This window comes from Astatotilapia calliptera, chromosome 16, assembly GCF_964374335.1.
Source record: "Astatotilapia calliptera chromosome 16, fAstCal68.1, whole genome shotgun sequence".
In the NCBI taxonomy this organism is placed as follows: domain Eukaryota; kingdom Metazoa; phylum Chordata; class Actinopteri; order Cichliformes; family Cichlidae; genus Astatotilapia; species Astatotilapia calliptera.
The window spans coordinates 36,963,714-36,977,628 of record NC_137437.1 but is presented as its reverse complement, the minus strand read 5'-3'; positions in this window follow the sequence as shown (position 1 = coordinate 36,977,628).

The window sequence follows — 13,915 nt, the reverse complement described above, 5'->3', positions numbered from 1 at the left end:
CCCGCTAGATAACCAAATTAACACTGGGTTACATCCACCCCTGCTTAAAGTGTGACGTCCCCGTCACTATCACCCGACAGAGATTGCACTAACCCAGCAATCTGTTGTTGTAATGACAGGAAAAAGTTATTGAGCAATGCAAGTGTCATCGGCACATTGGAACTGTGATGCTTACAATCGACTTTGTAGCCGACCTGATAGTCACTGAGATAAGCCGGTGGCACTCTCCTCCTTTGTGGCCTACCACATGTTGGGGCTGGGCTGAGCACCTCCTCATCGTTTGCTGTCTCCGATCCTGTCAGATCTACAATGAATTCAGGTGCCCCAGGATTCAGAGGATACTGTGGCTGGGACGCCTCCTGTTCTCCCAGAACATCCCTTTGATCCGCCAACAAGTCATTGTCAGGAAATTGGCTGGATGTAAAGTTTATTTCCTCGTCTTGCCCAAACTCCTCCTCCAGCCGAGTTTCTTCTGTGTTGCTCCCTGCATCCACTCTCATGAGAGGTTGAACCGAACTGGTTAGCACATCCTGACTGTCACATTGCAGGTTAACCGGTAGGAACCCACAGGGAAGAAGCATGTCACGATGCAGAACTCGCTCTCTGCCCTCTGCATCCTCTGGCCTAATCACATAAACTGGGATAGACTCATCCGTCTGCTTAACAACGATGTGCACAATAGGCTCCCACTTATCAGAGATTTTGTGTTTCTTTCTTAGGCTCAGATTCCTTACCAGGACTCTGTCACCCACTTCCAATGGAAGGGCAGTAACCTTAGCATCCCAGCGTCTTTTGTTCAACAATTGTCTCTTCTCAGCATTTCTTGAGGCTAGGTCGTATGCATACTTCAGCCTACTCTTTAGTTCTCGTACATACTGAACATGTGTTCTGGTGCTGTGGCCACGTGGACTATGTCCAAAACAGAGATCAATCGGAAGGCGTGGCTCTCTACCAAACATCAGAAGGAAGGGCGCTTCTCCAGTTGCGTCATGTTTTGTACAGTTATAAGCATGTACAAGGGGGCGAACATACTTCCTCCACTCCTCTTTTTTCTTATCCTCCAGAGTTCCGAGGAGGTCCAACAGAGTCCTGTTGAATCTTTCCACTGGATTTCCACGTGGATGGTAGGGTGTCGTACGGGACTTTGTAATCCCTGCTAGTTTACAAAGCTCTGCCACTATTTCAGATTCAAAACAAGCACCTTGATCACTATGGATTCTGCGAGGAAACCCGTAGTGACTGATGAAGTTCTCCCATAACACTGTGGACACCGTTTTCGCTGTCTGATCTCTCGTGGGATATGCCTGTGCATATTTTGTAAAATGATCAGTTAGTACTAGGATGTTCCTGGTGTCTCTCGAATCGGGTTCTATTGTCAGAAAATCTATGCACACTAACTCGAGGGGACCACTGACTTTGATGTTGACAAGTTTAGAGGCTTTCTGCACTCGTGCCTTTCGTTTCACACACCTCTCACATGTTTTACACTTGTTCTCAATGTAGCTAGCCATTTTTGGCCAGTAAAACCTCGCTCTAGCCAGTTCTAAGGTTCTCTCAATACCCATGTGACCTGTCTCGTCATGAACACCTCGGAAAGCTCTCTCTCGATGGCTATTAGGGATGACAAGTTGATGGAAGGCCTTCCCCTTTTGATCAAAAACTCTACGGTATAGCACCCCATCAACTAGAAGTAACTTTGATTTCTCCCGTAAAAGCAGAACCACCTCAGGTTCCTCAGACTTTCTGTCAAAAGTCTCATCCCCAGTCTCTAAAATGCCTATGATGCGGGCTAAAGAGCTGTCATTTCTCTGTAACTGATACCAGTCCACCATAGACATTCCTGGTAGGGCTGACTGGCCAGGTAGGGGGACCGGATCCTCAAGGTCATCAGGAACCGCACTGTCATTGCACAAGAGTGTTTCCACGGCAGGGATTACAGTGTCGACTGTCTGTGTGCCTTCACCTAAGATCGTGTTGACATTGACACTATGACGCTTACACACAGTACTCATTGCTTCCCCATCGAGAACTTTAAACTCCTCAGGGGACAAACTAGCACAGTCCAGCATGCTGGAGATTCTTCTGTCTGTCTCCAGGGACTCCTCGTCCTCCTCTGAGGGTCCATGAGGCCTCCTAGAGAGCCCGTCAGCATCAGTGTTATGTTGGCCAGATTTGTAGTGTATGTCAAAGTTGTAAATCGACAGAGAAGCAAGCCATCTGTGACTTGCAGCATCAAGCTTCGCACTGGTCAACACATACGTCAAAGGGTTGTTATCAGTCAGCACCTTGAAATTAGCCCCATACAAATAATCATGGAACTTCTCACTTACTGCCCACTTGAGGGCGAGAAATTCTAATTTATGTACAGGGTAATTCTTTTCGCTTTTGGAGAGGCCACGACTAGCATAAGCTACTACTCGAGTCTGGCCGTCTTGAACCTGATACAACGCTGCTCCCAGGCCTGACATACTGGCATCTGTGTGTACTACGTACGGGAGCTGCCAGTTGGCGAAAGCCAGAACAGGTGCTGAAATCAGTTTTTCAACGATAAGGTCAAAAGCAGCCTGGCAGGCAGGGGTCCATTTTGCCCCAAGTGAGGGTGACTTTGTTCGTGGCCAATGTTTTTGGCCTTTATGCCTGGGGGCTAGTTCTCCCTTTAACAAGTCATTGAGAGGCCTGACAATGCAAGAATAATCCCTCACAAACCGCCTGTAATACCCCGTGAAACCTAGGAATGACCGAAGCTCTTTGGCAGTTTGTGGGCATGGCCAGTCTTTCACAGCAGTAATTTTGTCTGGGTCAGGCTGGATCCCCTGGGCAGATATTACATGCCCCAGATATTTCACGGAGGTTTGGAAGAACTTGCATTTAGAAGGGGATAACTTCAGACCAAACTCAGCAATGCGCTTAAGGACCTTCATCACCCGCTCTTCATGCTCTTCCAGTGAGTTGGAGAAGATTATGAGGTCATCTAGAAATGCAACAACCTCCTGGAGGTTAATTCCCTCCATCACTTTCTCCATTGTCCGTTGAAACGTGGCAGGGGAGTTAGTCAAGCCTTGAGGCATCCTCCGAAATTGCCATGTTCCAAACGGCGTTGTAAATGCTGTCTTGGGTCGATCACATGGCTCAACTTCAAGTTGATAGTACCCGCTCTTGAGATCTAAAACAGTGAACCATTTTGAACCAGAGAGCAGAGTGAACGTCTCCTCTATACGAGGCAATGGGTATGCGTCCTTTTTGGTGAGGTTGTTTAGTCTCCGGTAATCTACAACCATTCGCAGTTCCCCATTCTTTTTCCTTACAAGCACTACTGGAGAGGCATAGGGGCTATGTGACTCCTCTATAATGCCTGTTGCCAAAAGGTCTTGGAGGTGTCTTTTCAAATCATTGAAATCAGCGGGCGAAACACGTCTTGTCCGCTCTTTGAATGGGACATGAGGTTCTAACTCAATGCGGTGACTGACCCCCGTCACACTACCAACGTCAAGATCATGTTTCGAGAAAGCATCTGATGCTTCTTTGACAATTCTAGCCTGTATGTGCTCTTTGAATTGTGGTGATATCGGGCTGTCCCCAAAATCAAGGCCAAGAAGCAGGGCAGATTGGTTACTGTCCTCGCTATGAGAAGCTAGCAGGGACTGTGCCTGCAGAGGAGCATCTTCGGGCTGGGGGTTCAGATCAGGGAGTGCAACAGGAACCGCCCAATCAATGGGGGAGCACTCAGCAATAGCTGTTCCAGGATACAGTGTGATGCCCCGCCGAGAGGCATTTTTGACCGCAACTTTAAACTTACAGTGAGACATAGGTTTTACATCAACTATCTGGTCATAGATGATAAACCCCCCTGGTGTAGGTGTGTCCTCCGAGCTACACACAAGAGCCTGAAATTTATCGCTCCCAGGTTTAGTGTGGCAGATGGCTTTCAAAGTATACACCTCACCTGGTTTCAAATGCACCGGTACCTTGCTGGAGAGTGCAACACGGAGGGCTTTGACCTCGTCTGCTTGGGGGTCAGCCTGCTTGAAACATTTGGTATATGCCATGACCCAGTTAGTGTCAATGGGTAGAGTCTGCAGAAACTTTGCTCCACCCTTTTTTTGACAGTCTTTTAGCATGGGACCTAACACATTTGTGCCCACAAGAAGAGAAAACTTATCATTGTACGATTGATCTGGACTAACTAATGCTAAGATGTTGAAACACTTGTCTGTGCCACAAGCACTTTCAGGGAACTGAACTTTAGCCTCAATGTACCCCACATATGGTACCTTTTGTCCAGCCGCACCTTCGATGTCCAGTACCTCTTTTATAGAGAACAGTTCTCTATGAGAAAGATAGCGAGAATAGAATGACTCTGATATTATTGACACTTGGGACCCGGTGTCAATTAAACACCGACACGGAACTTGATCTAACCATGCTAAACCATCACAAGGCTCCCCAATTAGACCCTGAGGAAACTGGGGAGGCACCGTTGGAGCTGGGGCTTCGTACATGCACTGGCTTGAAGGCTTGGAACTGCTCTGACCATCAGCTCCTGCTCGTTCCACAGCAGGAGCTCCTACTGGTTTAAAGGCAAGTTGGACTGTGGACTATTCTGTCGCTGAGCCATTGAACACTGGCTTTGCCCAGCACTGTGCCTCTCACACAATTTCTTTTGCACTAATATGGCATTGGTTGGGTTTGAACATTGTGGCAACATATGTGAATCCTCCCCACAATTATAGCAAAATTTCCCAACCCTTTTATGATCACCAGGTAGCCTAGCAGGAGTTGGTGGAGCTGGATTGTGGATTTTGGTTCTGTGCGATAGCTTCTGCCTAGTTTTATCACTTTTGGGACACTGAGAATTTGCTGCAGATGAGCTGTTCATTAGCTCTGCTTCTAGCTGCCTGATTCTTTCCTCCAGTTGCTCTCTGGTACAAGCATCCAGCGCTGTGGGAGGTGTGCCAGAATGCCTGCCGTCATCTGTGGCTACGAGTGTTCGAGCCTGCACTTTAGTTGAGGTGCCGCTCATGTAACGTCTCCTGCGCATTTCTTTTAACTGACTCTCTTTCTCATGCGTTCTGATTTTAAAAAGCAGCTCTGAGAAAGTGGGAATAACATGATGTGCAGATCCCACTATTTCTTTTAGATGCAGAGTGGCAATTAGAGAGTCATCCCAGCAACCTCTGAGGAACTGCTTTAGTAGCTGAACATCAAAATCACTTCTAGGTATGCCATTACCGTCAACTACCTCCTGCAGCAACGTCTGGAGTCGGCGCAAGTAATCAGATGCCTTTTCTCCACTATTCTGATGAGTCTCTAGGTACTGGATATACAGCTCTTCACCTCCAGTGACATTGCCATAAGCCTTGTCAAGCTCATCGAGATAGTCTTTTGGTGATGCTTGAGACCCAATAGAAAGGGCCACATTCAAAGCAGGGCTAGCCAAGCTATCGAGGAAAACACGGCGCTGCTGCCCTTCGGAAAGGGTAGAGTCATTTAGTACCTGTTTAGCTCTAAGTCGCCATACCCTGTACTCTACCTCATTAGGGGGTTTTGGAGAGTTTCCTGAAAATGAGCGGAGCTCAAAACCAGAGGGAGTGTGCACGGGCGAGTCATGTTTTACAATGTGCTCCACAATGACTCTCTGAACCTCCGCTGGCAAAGGATCAACAAGCAGGGAGTCCGCATCAAGTGCCTGTTTAGCCTTGGGCACATGGCCATCATCACAGGCGGCAGTTGACCTGGGACCTGGTGTGGACTGAGTTTTAACTCCCAAGGCAGGAGTTGAGGTAGCTAACCCCTTATATGTATCATTTTTCCCACACATGTGGCTCACTGCAGCCTGATTTAAAGTCATGGGGCTCACATTATATGCTAATGCCAGTTCGTTTACTTGTTCTCTGAAACTAGCAGTCACATCATCAATTGCTCGAGCGAGGGGGACCACATCATGCGCCAGGTGAAAACTGTCAGGTCCCTGAGGACAGTACTCATCTATCTGAATAACCTCCCAACACTCCCCATCTGCTGAATGTTCTCCATCTAAGAGCATTGGGGTAATGCACTCCATGAACTGACACAAAATAGTGTCAGGGAGACTATCTATTTGTTGAATTTTGACAACGTGATCCAGCAAAGCGAATGCTCTTTGCACCTCTTGTAGTTTAATCCCGGCTTTAGCCCCTTTTAACAAAACAGTGTACTCTGGATCAAAACCATACCTGTCACAAAACTCCATTGTCTCTCTCTGCAAAGCAGTAGATGAATTCACAGATGTCTGAGCATGTGCTTCAGGATAAAGTTAGTGATGCGCTCCAGTCCCTGTTCGGGCGCCAATTTTTTCCTACTACTCTTAGTTGTAACCAATACGTCTACTCACAGAATGAGTGAAGCAATATGGATAACAGCAGAGGACAATTTATTTAGGGTCTGATGGCAATTTACCATCGGTGTCCAGCACTTTAAAGGATTGATGGACTGGAGCACATCTGTCCTTAACATACCCTCTTAAACATCAGCTTGACACTGATATATCAAAGGAAACTTAACCGACTTTAAGTGCAAATGTTTCAACCTGAACAACTTAAAACTTCTCTGGGATACAATTTAAACAAAGACAAGAAGAAGAAAAATATTTCCATCAATAGTCACTTTTCCTAACCAGGAGACAAGTGAATATATTATGTAAAGAGTCCTTTTTCTCAGTCCTGGGGTTGTAACACCACAACCTCCTCAGTCCGTAATCAAAGAGTGTCTATTTGACAATAACCAAAATGTCTTTGGATAGTCTTTGTGAATGCAAACAAAACAAAACAAAAAAAACAAATGATATTAGCTGGCCAGCAAAATAAAGAGAGTGTATGGCACTGAGTGCGGGCGTGTGTGTGAGTACTTCGGTCCAAATAATCAAGGTCCGGATGGATGAAGGGATGGCGGCCGCTTGTCCTTTAATGGCACCAGTAAGGCAGCACAGTAGTAAGGCAGCACAGCAGCGAGGCAGCACAGCAGTAAGGCAGCACAGCAGCGAAGCGTCTGGCAGGAGAACGAACAATAGTCCTTTTCAAGGCTACTGCAGAAGGCGATATTCCCCGCTAGCTCACCCCAGCTTGCTCTCTGGCACAGCTACAAGCCACGTGAGCTCATAGCCCCTTAGTGACATACGAACTTGGCTACCAACGTCCGCTTAGCATGGCGGCTAATTGTCGAGCTTGCTAGCTTAGCCTCGATTAGCGATTAGCACCTTAATAACCATTACTACACATCACATCATAGCAAACACATGATAACACATGGAATAGTATAATATACATACGAAACAGATTTTTACCTGGCAGGAGAACGAACAATAGTCCTTTTCAAGGCTACTGCAGAAGGCGATATTCCCCGCTAGCTCACCCCAGCTTGCTCTCTGGCACAGCTACAAGCCACGTGAGCTCATAGCCCCTCCCGCTAGATAACCAAATTAACACTGGGTTACATATACACAGTGTGATGCAGCACATAATTTAAATGCTTTATCTAATTTGCTGGTGGGGGTTGTCGTCACCCTGTTAATCTAATAAAGATTAGTGATGTTCAATTTTGGGAACTCTTGTAGGCAGCAGGTGGACAACGTCGCCATTGTTTAACCACACCAGAAACAGTTGTGCAGGACCAGTAGAACATGGAAGTGATTGTGCAAGTAGTCTATTGCACAGGAAAAAGCATCAACTGCAGTTCCTCTGACGTCCACCAGAGGCAGCAGTGAATCAGTCCCCATAGACTCCCATGTTAAAATTTTACAGGAGAACTAAACATTTTTACAGCCTGATACACAAACTGTTTGGTCTGTGTAGATAAGTTTCACTTTCACAGCAGCTTTACCGTTTTACAACTCACCTGTTTAAATAGTATTAAGACTCTCTTTGACTCACAGGTGGATGTAGCTGCTAGCTGACTGCTAGCTTTATATGAAGGTCACCGTACGAGCAGACTGTCCAGGAAGGCTGAGCTCCAGTTTAGTGAAGGGGAGACAGACACTATCTCTACTTCTAAGATTAGGCTTCAAACTTTCCTTTTTGCTAAAGCATTTAGTTAGGGCTGGACCCTCCCTTATGCTGCAATAGGTGTAGGCTGCTGATTCCCATGATGCATTGGGTGTTTCTTCTTCACTCACTATGTATTAACAGACCTCTCTGCATTGAATCATATCTGTTATTAATCTCTGTCTCTCTTCCACAGCATGTCTTTATCCTGTCTTCCTTCTCTCACCCCAACCAGTCACAGCAGATGGCCCCGCCCCTCCCTGAGCCTGGTTCTGCTGGAGGTTTCTTCCTGTTAAAAGGGAGTTTTTCCTTCCCACTGTCGCCAAAGTGCTTGCTCATAGGGGGTCATAGGAACTGCAGGACTGTTTTGACTCCACTGATTGGACTGTTTTTGAAGCTGCATCTGAGAACCTGGATGAGCTCACGGACATCAAAACATCAGTTTCTGTGAAGACGTGTGTGTGCCAACAAACACACGTGTGTGTGCACATACAACAACAATAAACCATGGTTCAATTCAATTCAATTCAATTTTATTTATATAGCGCCAAATCACAACAAAAGTCGCCTCAAGGCGCTTCATAGATACAGAGAAAAACCCAACAATCATATGACCCCCTATGAGCAAGCACTTGTGGAAGCTGTGGAAGAGAGACAGAGGTTAATAACAGATATGATTCAATGCAGAGAGGTCTGTTAATACATAGTGAGTGAGAAAGGTGACTGGAAAGGAAAAACTCAATGCATCATGGGAATCCCCCGGCAGCCTACATCTATTGCAGCATAACAAAGGGAGGATTCAGGGTCACCTGGTCCAGCCCTAACTATATGCTTTAGAAAAAAGGAAAGTTTTAAGCCTAATCTTAAAAGTAGAGATAGTGTCTGTCTCCCGAATCCAAACTGGAAGCTGGTTCCACAGAAGAGGGGCCTGAAAACTGAAGGCTCTCCCTCCCATTCTACTTTTAAATACTCTAGGAACAACAAGTAGGCCTGCAGAGCGAGAGCGAAGTGCTCTAATAGGGTGATATGGTACTACAAGGTCATTAAGATAAGATGGGGCCTGATTATTTAAGACCTTGTATGTGAGGAGCAGGATTTTGAATTCAATTCTGGATTTAACAGGAAGCCAATGAAGGGAAGCCAAAACAGGAGAAATATGCTCTCTCTTTCTAGTCCCTGTCAGGACTCTTGCTGCAGCATTTTGGATCAGCTGAAGGCTTTTCAGTGAGTTTTTTGGACTTCCTGATAATGATGAATTACAGTCGTCCAGCCTGGAAGTAATACATGCATGAACTAGTTTTTCAGCGTCACTCTGAGACAGGATATTTCTAATTTTAGAGATGTTGCGCAAATGGAAGAAAGCAGTCTTACATATTTGTTTAATATGTGCATTGAAGGACATGTCCTGGTCAAAAATGACTCCAAGGTTCCTCACCGCGTTACTGGAGGCCAAGGTAATGCCATCCAGAGTAAGAATCTAGTTAGATACCATATTTCTAAGATTTTCAGGGCCGAGTACAATAACCTCAGTTTTATCTGAATTAAGAAGCAGAAAGTTAGCGGCCATCCAGGTCTTTATGTCTTTAAGACATTCCTGCAGTTTAACTAATTGGTGTGTGTTATCTGGCTTCATGGACAGATAGAGCTGGGTGTCATCTGCATAGCAGTGAAAATGTATGCTATGTCTTCTAATGATACTGCCTAAGGGAAGCATGTATAATGTAAACAGAATTGGTCCTAGCACTGAACCCTGTGGAACTCCATAATTAACCTCAGTGTGTGAAGAGGACTCTCCATTTACATGCACAAACTGGAGTCTATTAGATAGATATGATACAAACCACTGCAGCACAGTACCTGTAATACCTACAGCATGTTCTAATCGCTCTAATAGGATATTATGGTCGACAGTATCGAACGCTGCACTGAGGTCTAGCAGGACAAGCACAGAGATGAGTCCACTGTCAGAGGCCATAAGAAGATCATTTGTAACCTTCACTAAAGCTGTTTCTGTGCTGTGCTGAGCTCTGAAACCTGACTGAAACTCTTCAAATAAACCATTCCTCTGCAGATGATCTGTTAGCTGTTTGACAACTACTCTTTCAAGGATGTTTGATATGAAAGGAAGGTTGGAGATTGGCCTATAATTAGCTAAGACTGCTGGGTCTAGAGATGCTTTTTGAGTAAAGGTTTAACTACAGCCAGCTTGAAGGCCTGTGGTACATAGCCGATTATTAGAATCAGAATCAGAATCAGAATCAGAATACTTTATTGATCCCTGGGGGAAATTATTTTTTGTTACAGTGCTCCATTTTAAACCAACATTAAGACAAAACAGACAATACACTAACTAAGAATAGTACAATATATACATATATATACATACATACATACATAAGTCACTCATAAATAAATAGTTGGAAAAGAAACATGTGTAGCTGTAGCAGCAAACAGTGTGTTAAGTGGATGCGTTGTACAGGGAGATGGCCACAGGCAGGAATGATTTCCTGTGTCGTTCAGTGGTGCTTTTCGGTAATCTCAGTCTCTCACTGAACGAGCTCCTGTGACTGACCAACATGTCATGGAGTGGGTGGGAGGTGTTATCCAACATTGTCTTTATCTTGGACAGCATCCGCCTCTCCGACACCACCTTGAGGGAGTCCAGCTCCATCCCCACAACATTGCTGGCCTTACGGATCAGTTTATTAAGTCTGTTGGCATCTGCGACCCTCAGCCTGCTCCCCCAGCATGCAACAGCATAGAGGATCGCACTGGCCACAACAGACTCATAGAAAATCCTCAGCATTTTCTGGCAGATGTTGAAGGACCTCAGTCGCCTCAAAAAATAGAGACGACTCTGGCCCTTCCTGTAAAGTGCTGTGGTGTTTTTAGCCCAGTCCAGTTTATTGTCAATGTGTACTCCAAGGTATTTATAGTCCTCCACAATGTCAACACTGACCCCCTGGATTGAAACAGGGGTCAAGTGTTTCCTGGTCTTCCTGAAGTCCACGATCAGTTCCTTGGTCTTTGCCACGTTGAGCTGCAGATGATTCTGCTCACACCACGTGACAAAGGAGTCGACCACAGCCCGGTACTCTGTCTCATCATCCCTGCTGATGCATCCAACCACCGCAGAGTCATCAGAAAACTTCTGAAGATGGCAGGTCTCTGTGCAGTGGCTGAAGTCTGTGGTGTAGAGGGTGAAGAGGAAGGGGGAGAGGACAGTCCCCTGTGGTGCCCCTGTGTTGCTAATCACCTTGTCAGACACACACTGTGGGAGACGTACATATTGTGGTCTTCCTGTCAGGTAATCAACAATCCAGGACACCAGAGAAGCATCCACCTGCATCGCTGCTAACTTATCACCCAGGAGGGTCGGCCTGATGGTGTTGAAAGCACTGGAAAAGTCAAAAAACATGACCCTCACAGTGCTCGCCGGCTGGTCCAGATGGGTGTAGACACGATTGAGCAGGTAGATGATGGCGTCCTCTGTTCCGAGACGAGGCTGATAAGCGAACTGAAGGGGATCCAGATGTGGTCTTACTATGGGTCGCAGCTGGTCCAGGATGAGCCTTTCCAGGGTCTTCATGACGTGGGAGGTCAGTGCCACGGGCCTGTAATCCTGGGGGCCACTGGGACGAGGCGTCTTTGGTACAGGGACGAGGCATGATGTCTTCCACATCACTGGGACCCTCTGCAGACTCAGACTCAGCATAAACAGTTTATGAAAGACTCCACACAGCTGGGGGGCACAGGCCTTGAGGACAAGGGGACTCACTCCGTCTGGTCCAGCAGACTTGCCTGAGTGAAGTCTCCTCATTTGCATCTCAACCTGGTATTGAGTGAAGGTGATGGGTGGGGGAGGGGTGTCAGGAATCTCACAGGAGGCAACATGTGAAGAGAGAGGCTGGCACAGTGGTGTGGCTCTGGATTCCAGGCTGACTGCAGGTGAGGTTGTGGGGGTGGGAGCAGACACTGTGGTGTCGAATCTATTGAAAAACAGATTCAACTCGTCGGCTCTATTCTCACCTCCCTCAGCTCCCCTGCTGTTGGTTGGCCTGAATCCAGTGATGGTCTTCATGCCCCTCCACACCTCTCTCATGCTGTTCTGCTGGAGTTTCCACTCCAGCTTCCTCCTGTAATTGTCCTTAGCCTCTCTGATCTTGTCCTTTAGTAACACCTGGACCTTCCTCACCTCCTCTTTGTTGCCCCCTCTGAAAGCCCTCTTCTTGTTGTTGAGGAGGGCTTTGATGAGATAGGTTGATCATATTTAAGATCGAAGAATTAATTAATGGCAGGACTTCTTTGAGCAGTTTTGTAGGAATGGGGTCTAAAAGACACGTTGATGGTTTGGAGGAAGTAATTATTGAAGTTAACTCAGAAAGATCAATTAGAGAAAAAGAGTCTAACTTAACATCGATGGTACTAAGAGTAGCTGTAGATAATATTACATCTGTGGGATGATTATTGGTAATTTTTTCTCTAATGATAAAAATTTTATTTGTGAAGAAGTTCATGAAGTCATTACTAGTTAACGTTAAAGGGATGGTTGGCTCAACAGAGCTCTGACTGTTTGTCAGCCTGGCTACAGAGCTGAAGAGAAACCTGGGGTTGTTCTTATTCTTCAATCAGTGATGAATAGTAAGATGTTCTGGCTTTGTGGAGGGCTTTCTTATAAAGCAGCAAACTATTTCTCCAGGCTAAATGATGATCCTCTAGATTTGTGACACGCCATTTCCTCTCCAGATTACGAGTCATCTGCTTTAGGGTACGTGTTTCAGAATTATACCACGGAGTCAGGTACTTCTGATTTGAGGCCTTCGTTTTCACAGGAGCTACAGTATCCAGAGTCGTACGTAGTGAGGAGGTGAAATTATTAACAAGATAATCGACCTCTGTTGGAGCAGCGTTCAGATAGCTGCTCTGCTCTGTGTTGGTACAGGGCATTGGAGATGATAACAGTGGGTGGATTATATTCTTAAACTTAGTTACAGTGCTTTCAGAAAGACATCTACTGTGATAAAGTCTACTCTTCACCGCTGTGTAATCAATTATTGTAAAAGTAAATGTTATCAGGAAATGATCAGACAGGAGAGGGTTTTCAGGAAACACTGTTAAATGTTCAGTTTCTATGCCATATGTTAAAACAAGATCTAGAGTGTGATTAAAGTGGTGGGTGGGTTCTTTTACATTTTGAGAGAAGCCAATTGAGTCTAATAACAGATTAAATGCCATGTTGAGGCTGTCATTTTTAGCATCTACATGGATGTTAAAATCACCCACAATAATTATTTTATCTGAGCTCAGGACTAAACCAGATAAAAAGTCTGAGAAATCAGACAGAAACTCTGTGTAAGGCCCAGGTGGACGATAGATGATAACAAGTAAGACTGGTTTCTGAGTTTTACAGCTGGGGTGGACAATGTTAAGCATCAGGCTTTCAAATGAATTAAAAGTCTGTCTGGGTCTTTCATTAATTAATAGGCTGGTGTGAAAAATTGCTGCCACACCGCCCCCTCGGCCTGTGCTTCGAGATTTCTGGTGGTTAGAATGGCTCGGGGGTGTTGATTCATTTAAACTAACATAATCATCCTGCTGCAACCAGGTTTCTGTAAGGCAGAGGGGACTCCTAAACTCCAACATCTTCGTAAGGCCAAGGAGGATGCCTACAGAAGTGGTGACAGGGCCCTGTACAAGCAAGCCAGGAACACACTGACCAAGGAGATCAAAGCAGCTAAAAGCATCTACTCCCAGAAGCTGGAAGAACGGCTCTCAGCCAACGACCCTGCGTCAGTGTGGAGGGCCCTGCAGGAAATCACCAGCTACAGACGCCCCCCACCCACTATTGAAGCAAACAAAGACCTGGCCAACGAGTTAAACACTTTCTACTGCAAGTTTGA